At 41.8% G+C, this 9493-nt stretch overlaps 1 long non-coding RNA gene across 1 annotated transcript in view; it reads right to left on the bottom strand.

Annotated features, from left to right (window-relative positions):
• Window positions 1–6299: 6299 nt before the first annotated feature.
• LOC122793635 overlaps window positions 6300–9493 on the bottom strand; it is a 204047-nt gene continuing 200853 nt past the window's right edge. Inside the window, exon 2 of the long non-coding RNA XR_006363499.1 lies at window positions 6300–6343. This is a non-coding gene — a long non-coding RNA (uncharacterized LOC122793635). The remainder of the gene's footprint in view (window positions 6344–9493) is intronic.

Genomic DNA, 9493 nt, shown 5'->3' with positions numbered 1-9493 from the left:
GAGCATTAGGGCCAGCTATTAAGCCCTGCAAAACTGCAGTAGCAAAACCAGCTCTGGATTAAGAAAAAAATACGCATGTGGCAATGCTTGGTGAAGGTATGTACAAAAGCTCCAGGAAGCAGCTTCTAGGATTGTCCCTGGTAGGGACCTCTCTGAGAAAGGCTGTAGAGATAGATGCAGCCCTGGTGAAGTGATATTATCCCCTGTGGGGTAGGTTTTCCATGGTGCTTATAGCAGAAATTAATGCAATGGGCTATCCGTTTAGAAATGGTTTGCTTTGAAATGTCCTTCCCCTCCGCCCCTGCAGCAAAGCCAGCTAGCAGCTGTTCAGATTTTCTGAGAGGCTTAGTCCTGTCCAAATAAAATCTAAGTTGCCTGTGCACATCCAAAGAGTGTGTAAGTTGTTCTCGTCTGTTTTGTGGATTCGGGGAAAAAAGTAGGCAAATGAATTAACTGATTTAGGGCCACAAGACACCACCTTGAGCATAAAGGAAGGATTGGTCCTGTGGGAAACTCTGTCTGCATGGAAGATAACGAAGGGCTCCACTGCCATGTGGGCCTGTAATTCAGACACTGTTCTTGCTGATGTGAAGGCTAGAAGGAAGGCTGTTTTCCAAGAAAGGAATTTCAACTCTGCAGTTGCAGCTGGTTCAAATGGAGGGAGAGTGAGCTTTTCCAATACAAAGTTAAGGTCCCAGGCTGGAGTAGGGGCTCGTCTGAGGGGGGGGGGGGTCTTAAATTTTTAGCCCCTCTGAGGAATTGCTTTAACAGGGGGTGAGAGAAGAGGGGTGGTTTAGTATTATAATGTGCTGAAATTGCAGAGGCATGAATTTTAATTGACGAGAAGGATAGGCCCTTGTGAAGCATTTCTGTTAAGTACTGAAGAATATAGGGTAAACTGGGCACCGTAGTTCCCAGACCTAGGTCTGCCTCCAAGAACAGTATCTTTTCACTTTTCAGCATAGGATTTTCTAGTACTAGGTTTCCTTGCTTCCAGAATGACCTCTAGCATATGCTTACTGAGGGATGCTATTGGAGAGCTCAAGAAATTAGCCTGGCTGCAAGGTTCAGGGTTTGAAGATGAGGGTGCAGAATCCGGCCTGCCTGCTGGGACAGCAGGGAATGTGTCTGAGGTAGGTGCCATGGATCCAGCAGTATCATGCTGCGCAAGAGGGGGTACCAGTGCTGGCAAGACCAGTCTGGTGCAATAAGAATTGTCCTTGGTTTCTTCTGTTTGATCTTTAGCAGAACCTTCGATAGGACAGGCAAAGGGGGGAAAGGCATAAAAACGAGAGGCTTTCCCAGGTAAAGGACAGGGCATCCACTTTCCAAGCTTGACTGTGGGGAGTCCTTGTGCAGAATTTGTCCAACTGGTAGTTCTGTGAAGAAGCAAACAGATCTACCTCTGGAGTCCCCCATTTGTCCAAGGGGTTGAATATTTTTGGTTCCAGTTACCATTCGTGTGGGTCCATGGGATTTCTGCTTAGGTAGTCTGCCAGTGAATTTAGCTTGCCTGGCAGGAATTGAATTTGTAGGTGCACTTGGTAGCTCAAGGCAGTATTCCACACAGCCATGGCTAGTCTGCAGAGAGGGTATGAATGGGTTCCCCCCCTGCTTCTTTATGTACCACATAACTGTGGTGTTGTCTGTCTTTACCAATAATTGTCCTGGAAGGATGTGGTCCTTGAAGGCTATCAGGGAATTCTGTACAGCTAACATTTCTTTTAGGTTGATAGGCAGGTGCATCTGACTCTGGTTCCATTTGCCCTGAATGCACTGCCCTGCCAAGTGAGCCTCCCATGCATAGTCTGATGTGTCTGTTGTCAGGGTTTGAGCGGCAGGGGGTAGACTGAAAGGGAGCCCCTTGAGGTGGCAGGCCTCTGTCCACCAAAGGAACTCTATCTTTATACAAGGAATAAACAGACTGGATCCGCTCCTATACCAGCGGGTTGTTCTATAATGCAAAAGCACACAATCCGTGAAATCAGTAATTAGAAATTTTATTTCACAAAATAAATAAATACATTTTCTAATTACTGATTTCATGGATTGTGTGCTTTTGCATTATAGAACAACCCGCTGGTATAGGAGCGTATCCAGTTTGTTTTTCTCAGTTTTCTTCTTTTAACTGAGTTTGGTTTATACAAGGAATGATAGGAATTCTTGACTCCAGGTACTGAGAATGTTGACACCATAGACTTTTTAGATACCACTGTAGTTTCCTCATATGCAGTCTTGCATATGGAATTAGAAGAATGCAAAGGGCCATGAACACCAGGGCTTGCAAAATTTTCCTTGCAGATAGCAGAGTCTTTGTGGCCAGTAGTTTGAAGTAGGTTGTCAAATAAACTTGTTTCTCTGGCGTGAGGTAAGCCATCTAGGAAGTTGTGTTCAAGCTTGCTCCCAGAAATACAATTTGTTGGCGGGGTACTAGATGAGATTTATTTTTGTTTATGATGTACCCCAGTGAGGTTAGAAGTTTCTTTATGAATGCCAGATGTTTTAATAGCATGTCTGGCTTTCTGCCCGAGTCAGACAATCGTCCAGGTATGGGTATATTTGAAAATTTCTCTGCCTGCAAAATGCAATGGCTGGAGCTAGACACTTTGTGAATACCCTGGGCGCAGTAGATAAGCCAAAGGGAAGTGCAGAAAACTGATACTGTATGGAGCCTGCTTTGAAGCGTAGGTATTTCCTGCAAGATTCCCTTACTGGAATGTGCAGGTAAGCTTCCTTTAAGTCTAAGGTTGCTAACCAGGCATTTTTGCCTAGCATAGGAAACAGCTGAAGTGTTAGCATTTTGAATTTTGGGATTACCAAAAATGTGTTTAGGATAGAAAGATCCAGGATAGGACGCCAGGAGCCGTCTTTTCTGGGTACCAGGAAAAGTCTTGAGTAAAAACCTTGTCTCCTTTCTTCTGCTGGGACAAGATGAATAGCCCTGATACTTAGAAGAGAGAGAACCTGCTGTTGAGCCTCTGCCCACTGATTTGGGGGTAAGACTGGCCAACCATTTGGGGTTGGTAGGGTGTGGAAGTGGAATCTGTATCCTTGGAAAACTATATTTAAAACCCATTTCTCCTGGGTAATGAGTTCCCAGTTTTTTGCATGCATGGCGAGCTTTCCTCCTAAGGGAGCAGGCAGTTGAGCAGGGCTTGGAAGGGTTAAGGTCAAGTCATTGTGACATTTTCCATAGGGGGGTGTCTTGCTACTTCCTGCTTTGTAAGTGGGAGCCCCCCACTGCTTAGGACTGTGTGTAACCTGAGACTGTAACCTAGGTGGTCTGCTGTTCCTGGGTATGGACTGACAAGGCCTGGAAGAGACTGGAAAAAAACAATTCTTAGAAGGCCAATGCCTACTAAATCTGGGAGGCTGTACTTGCAGGAAATGTTAAACAGTTTGCATAGATTTAGCTTTTTCCTCCATCTTTTTAAGGATGACTTCTGCTTTGTTGCCAAACAGGCAGTCTTGGTTTAAGGGATCATCCAGTAATTTAGCTTTAACATGATCTGGCAAGTTTTGCTACTTAAGCCAAGCATGCCTTCTAAGTACAGACCAAGTGACAGCAGCCCTGCAAGACGCATCTAAAGAGTCAAAACCACATTGCAAAGTATGTTTACCAACTTGTTCAGCAGAATGCATTAAATCCTGTAATTCTTTATGTTCACCACAGTCAGGAATCATCATTTTCTGTTTAAGTCATCCCATAATATGCTGCTGATACTTTAACATATGAAACTGGCAATTTAAGGCCCTAATAGCCAAAGCAGCAGAAGTGTACACCCTTCTTAACCATCTGTCCAAGGCCCTGGAATCTCTATCAGAGGGGGTAGGGTTTTTGGCAGCAGTAGCCTTAATGCCCTTTGCTCCTTGGGAAATGGTCTCTGGATCCGCAATAGGATACTTGAAGAGGAACATGTGAGAGTTGGGTACTCTAATACCAGGCAGGTTTTTCTGGGAGCTGGAATTAAAGTGTCTGGGGCCAGGCTAGATTCCAAGAAAACATAATCTACAACGTCCAGAACAGGAGGGATAGCTAAAGGCCCGTGTTGAGGGAGGAGTAAGAATTCCCCAAGCCTCTTTTTGGAGTCAGAGTAATCCTGGCTTTCCCAGCAGAAATGCTCCCTGAGAGTGTGCAAGTTTTTACCAAAAGAAAATTCTTCTAGAGGGGAAGCAGAGGGAACTGAATCCTCTGCATCAGAATCCTCACAGGTAGATAACGGCAAAGCCTGGTAATCAGAAGAAACAGAAATTTCAGAAACCTGATCAGAAGAATCAGAAGGAAAATCAATTCTAGGTCTCAGAGGGGGAAGGCTGGCTTCCCCTAATTAAAGTAATAAGGTCTTCAGCCATTCTAAGCATTTGTTTAGGCATATGGACCTGACCATGCGGTTTGGACGTCTGTTTTCTAGGCGTGGGTAGAGTTTTATGCCTTGATGAAGAAGATGGCGTCGGTTTAAAATGCAAATCTGTAGGCGTGAATACACCTCAGAAGCCGGTGCCTGCACAGCAGCTCAGGACCCCTAGAGACATCCACAGGTTCCATAGTCGAAGAAGCATCTGGAGGAATGCTGGACTCCGAATGGGTCTCAGTAGAGGCCTGCGAATCTGAAGTAGCGGGCATCAGGAGTTGCGAAAGTGCCTCGGTGAGTACCGGCAAACTGGCGACTAGCTTAACAGAAGCATCGTCGGCAGTTTTGGACATATGCGATCTGTCTTTATCCTTACATTTTTTCTAAACATCGGTAGTCAGATGGCTTACCGAAGCCATTTCTGGACAGTTAAACAGAGTACCAAAATTGCTGCGAAAATAGACAGACAACGAATAGTTTGGGGGTTGAATAAGGCACAAAACAGACAGCGAGGGATGTCGTGGTCTGGGCCTAAGCAAGGAATGCAGTACGAATGAAAATCTTTATGAGGTATTTGCTTTCCACAGGTAAGACAATTGCTAACTTTTACTGACATCAGTTAAGAGCAAGAAAAAGTATCCCCAGTGGGAGTACTTAGCTTTTTTCTTAGACTTCTGTTCTGAAACTCGAAAATTAAAATTTCAGGAGTCTGCCGACTGGCACTTGCGAACTGCTTCTGCTTCAGGCACCGCGCTGCACGAAAGACTGATGTAATGGCATTGGCTGCACGTTTTATACTCCTGACGTCATAGAAGAAGAGACAGTATCTGACGCAGGAATCCAAGACCGGTATTCAGGCCGGCTAAGGGCTACCTGCAGGCAGATAACCCAAATGCAATGACTGCAACAGTGAAACACGAAGAACATCTGCCTACACATAAGGGCTTATTAAGCAAGTCTGGTGGCTGCCAAAAAAGCAATCACTAGAAAATGGAAGTCCAAAGTCTAAATCAACTGTACATGAAGTAATGAATACTGTAACAGAGATAAAAGAACTGGAAGTGAGATTTTGAAATTGGTAGAAGCAAACTACATAAAAAATGGAAACTGAGAACAATATATGGATTATGTTTTGAAGCAGGAGTGAAGTTTAAGGGAAGGCAGGAATTAAGCAACTTGCTCAATCCTTGCTTGATGTCAATTGTATAAAAATATATACGTGATGTACAAGCTTTGCTACTGAACATGTTAACATGGTCTGTCTTCTTTAATAGAAGATGCATGTTTGCCTACGTCTTGCATAATTCAATAAGAAGTTAAACAACTTATGGATGGGTCTATGACTTTAGAGTCAGTGTCAGAGCATTCCCTATCAAAGGGATTACAGCTCATTTCAAGGAAAAAAAATGAAGTGTTAAAAAAATCAAAATGTACCATAAACCAAAAAAAATCCCTTAGGCCTTCTGAAGCAGGTGGAAAAGAAATTTGAGTCTCCAATACCAAAAAGGAAGACAGACACATATTCAAAGTAAAAAGGACTACTCTAAGCAATGACAAACATTTCTCATTATACAAAGCTTGTTTCCATTCCAGCGCCCTCTAAAAGGGTATACACGTGCATAGTAACCAACCTACAATGGCAGCATCAATCCACAGCTCTCCCTTAAGACGACATATCAGAACTACAAACACCATGCCACAACACATTTAAAATACTACATCTGTTCAGTAGAATTAAAGATTTGGACAGATTAGCGAGAAACCTTGGAAGAGTTCTCAAGTTCAATTTCACCATCATCATGTTGTGCACCTCACTATGCAAGCATACACACTTGTGGACAAAACAACCCGGTTATCTCAATGTCCACAAAAATGACAAATCTTTTTTATTAAGCCTCATTTCAAATTTAATGTCCTTATGTTTATTTTACACATCCATACCTTTCCTTTTGTACAATCTTCAGCTTTGCTTCTAGTCTTCTGTCTATTTCCTGAGAAAAGAGGAAAAAAGATAAAACTAGTTATCTTAACCACAAAAACAAAAACCCAGATTTACACTTTTTAGACCCAAATAAGCTATACATTCATAACATTTATTTGTAATGTTACAAAGATGAAGATATTCAACCTGTGGGACAATAAACTTAAAGTTGTAACGCATGTAATAATATCAGGCTGTATTAAAGTGTGCATCCCATTTTCCAACTTCATTTGTTATTCCAAATTTAACACCACATTACTGCAAAACACAGTTTCAACAACAGGTAACAAACGTCACAGCAAAACAGGGCACAAACCCTCTCATGGCTTGTAATGAAGCTTGTGTAACCTTACTACTGCAGTATTCAGCTTAACTGTGACTGCTGAAATAATTACATTTTCTGTCTCTCTTTTGCCCTTCACATCTGAGAATGCCCATGACAGCCCAGGGGAAGGAGGGATAAAAAATTTAAAAGAATCCCCACCCCAGACAGCTGCCTGAAAGACAGATCACGTGATCAGCTCTAGACCACAGGGAAATGAATGGATCAAATGACTGCAAGAAGGATGAATGAAAATAAACAGGAAACAAACAAAAAAATGACCAATTATTTCCTACTAAGCAAACTTTTAAGCCCATCTATAAAGCATCATCATTCTGCTCTCTCAAAGTTCTAAATTACCACCTTGCCCACTCATTTACTCACCTCTTATTTCCAAGTTATCCAACCACATGATACATGCTGGCTTCTCTGCTGTGATGACCAAATTCCTTGCTCTGTTGCTCCTTCCCTAAACCTACCAGGTTCATTTCTGTCCACGATTCTTTTCCTTTTCAAGTATTAAAAGCTCTGTATTTTCCTCTAATAGCACCTGCCCCATTCAATCCTGGCCTACCCTCCATTTGCCCTTAACAGAGCTCCACCCACTTTGTCACAGCATGTCGTATACATATACAAAAAGGCACAACACAGTAAGCATGTTATAGATATTACCACACATCAAGGGTGTTGCAAGGCAAGAACACGGAGGGAGGCTGTCTTGCAATTCTTGGGTGAGATAGTACATGTACCATGCATGCCTCCAAGTGCTCTACTGCAGTCATAAAATGGGCATATGTACTTTTGCAGCTTTGAATTTTACATTTAGTAGATCGTGTACAATATCTCTAAGCTAAAACAGTGTATGATATAGCAATAACCCATGCCTGGGTGTGGGTAACGCTGGATTTAGCCATGGTTGGTGTGGTTTGGTCACGAGGGCAAAGCCCAAGTGGCCAAACAAAACCAACCGTGGGTAAATCCAGCATTACCCACACCCAGAAGAGGGTTACTGCTATTATACAAGACATTAAGAAAAAAAAAAAAACTTTTCTTAAGTAATGGCATTGTATAATGCCTCCTTGCTGCCCTTCCTAAGCTGTCTGGGTATTCTACGGCAGTTCTGATGTACTGTACATGCGTATATTTACGCAGTACATCAGAGCTGTGGGCAACAGCAACGGAGAAAGCAAGATCTCCGTTGCTTTTTACAACCTGTCTCGCTATGTTAAACGAGTTTAACACAGCGAGACAGCTTTAAAAAAAGCAACAGAGAATCTCCGTTGCTTTTTTTAAAGCTGTCTCGCTAGGTTAAACCCATTTAACATAGCAAGACAGTTTTGAAAAAAGCAACGGAGAAAGCAAGATCTCCGTTGCTTTTTAAAGTGTCTCGCTACGTTAAACTCGTTTAACATGGCGAGACACATTGTAACAAGCAACGGAGATCTTGTGTTCACCATTGCTGTTATAAAAAAAAAAAAGTTAAACTAATGGAAAAAGTCCGGGCGACCAGACCTTTTTCCATTACTATAACTCTGATTTATAACGTACATGCTAACCAATCAGCGCGCACGTTTTAGAATATTAATGGGGGGAGTCGTTGTATAATAAATGTATAACTGTTCTGCCACTCATTATGCAGGATTAATAGTTTTCAATTGTGTACAATTTTGGTACTACATTTTCAGGATGGAAATTTAAAGGGCCCCTGGGCTCCTTCTGTCCAACTGTGCGCGACAGAGCTGTTCTATTTGTAAACAGGTGCCAACACTACAAAACATGCGGGCACTTTCTGCCTCAGTTAAACTAATCGTAATGCAACTCATTTTCAAACATGAAGCTCAGTGGTGTGAGAATCAGAACACCAAATTTAAGAGTAACAAGATCAGTGAATTTGTTGTGTGCTGTATATGTAGCAAAGTAATGGTAGGTGAAATTAATCCAGATGAGGAGACAAACATAAGCATCACAGTGCTTCACAAACTTGTATGCTGTTTTCCAGTTAAGGTATCCTCAAAAATCAGTCACAAGAATTATGGTGCCAGATCCATGACCTGAAAGACGTTATGTAAACAGTAATTATCATAATATCTCTTAAGTTGTTTTAGCCAACAAAAAGCTTGACAGTTCATAAAAATATTCACAATGGTAATCATTTCAGTGGCAACTCCCAAAAGCAAAAAAGGGACAAGCAGACCAGTAACACTCTACCCATAACCCCCCTCCCCCCCAAGTAGTTTTATCTGATGGCATGCTTGCTGACCTACTTCATTACGTTTTTGGACATTTCATTGTTTTAAATCAAGTATTTCTACATTTCACTGCAAATTTAACTCTCATTTGTACTTGTGCAGTGTCTACTTTTTGAGGTCTTGAAAAAGCTTCCTGCTGTATGTGTAGATTTAATCTGGCTCATAGGTTACACAGCCGACATCTTCTGCTGTTATGGGGATTAATTGACTTTATTCCCTTCACATACTGCTTCATCTCTGGACTTTAGGGTTTACACTTTAATCATGAGAATATTTTTTTACCTTTCTGGATGTTCAAAGTACTGGTCCTATGACTACCTGAAAAACTGGAAGTATTACAAAATTCATTCCTGGTTGCCACCATTCTCAAAAGTGTCCTTATTATAGAACAGGCTCCCCAATGATTTTATCTGGATGTATTTCAAAACTCAATCACCAATTAAAAATCATTATCATAGTCAAAGGTCTCACCAGTAACACAAGTCCATACTACATAGATTTCCTAAATTATTTCCACCTATATACATCACCTAATATTTCTAACAAACATACCATTAAATGTAGCCCAACTACGTAATGAATCCAAAAT

Source organism: Protopterus annectens, chromosome 2.part0 (assembly GCF_019279795.1).
Source record: "Protopterus annectens isolate FY-2018-M chromosome 2.part0, PAN1.0, whole genome shotgun sequence".
NCBI classification, from domain to species: domain Eukaryota; kingdom Metazoa; phylum Chordata; order Ceratodontiformes; family Protopteridae; genus Protopterus; species Protopterus annectens.
Note: the sequence above shows the minus strand (reverse complement) of the source record. Positions and strands in the feature narration are given on the sequence as shown.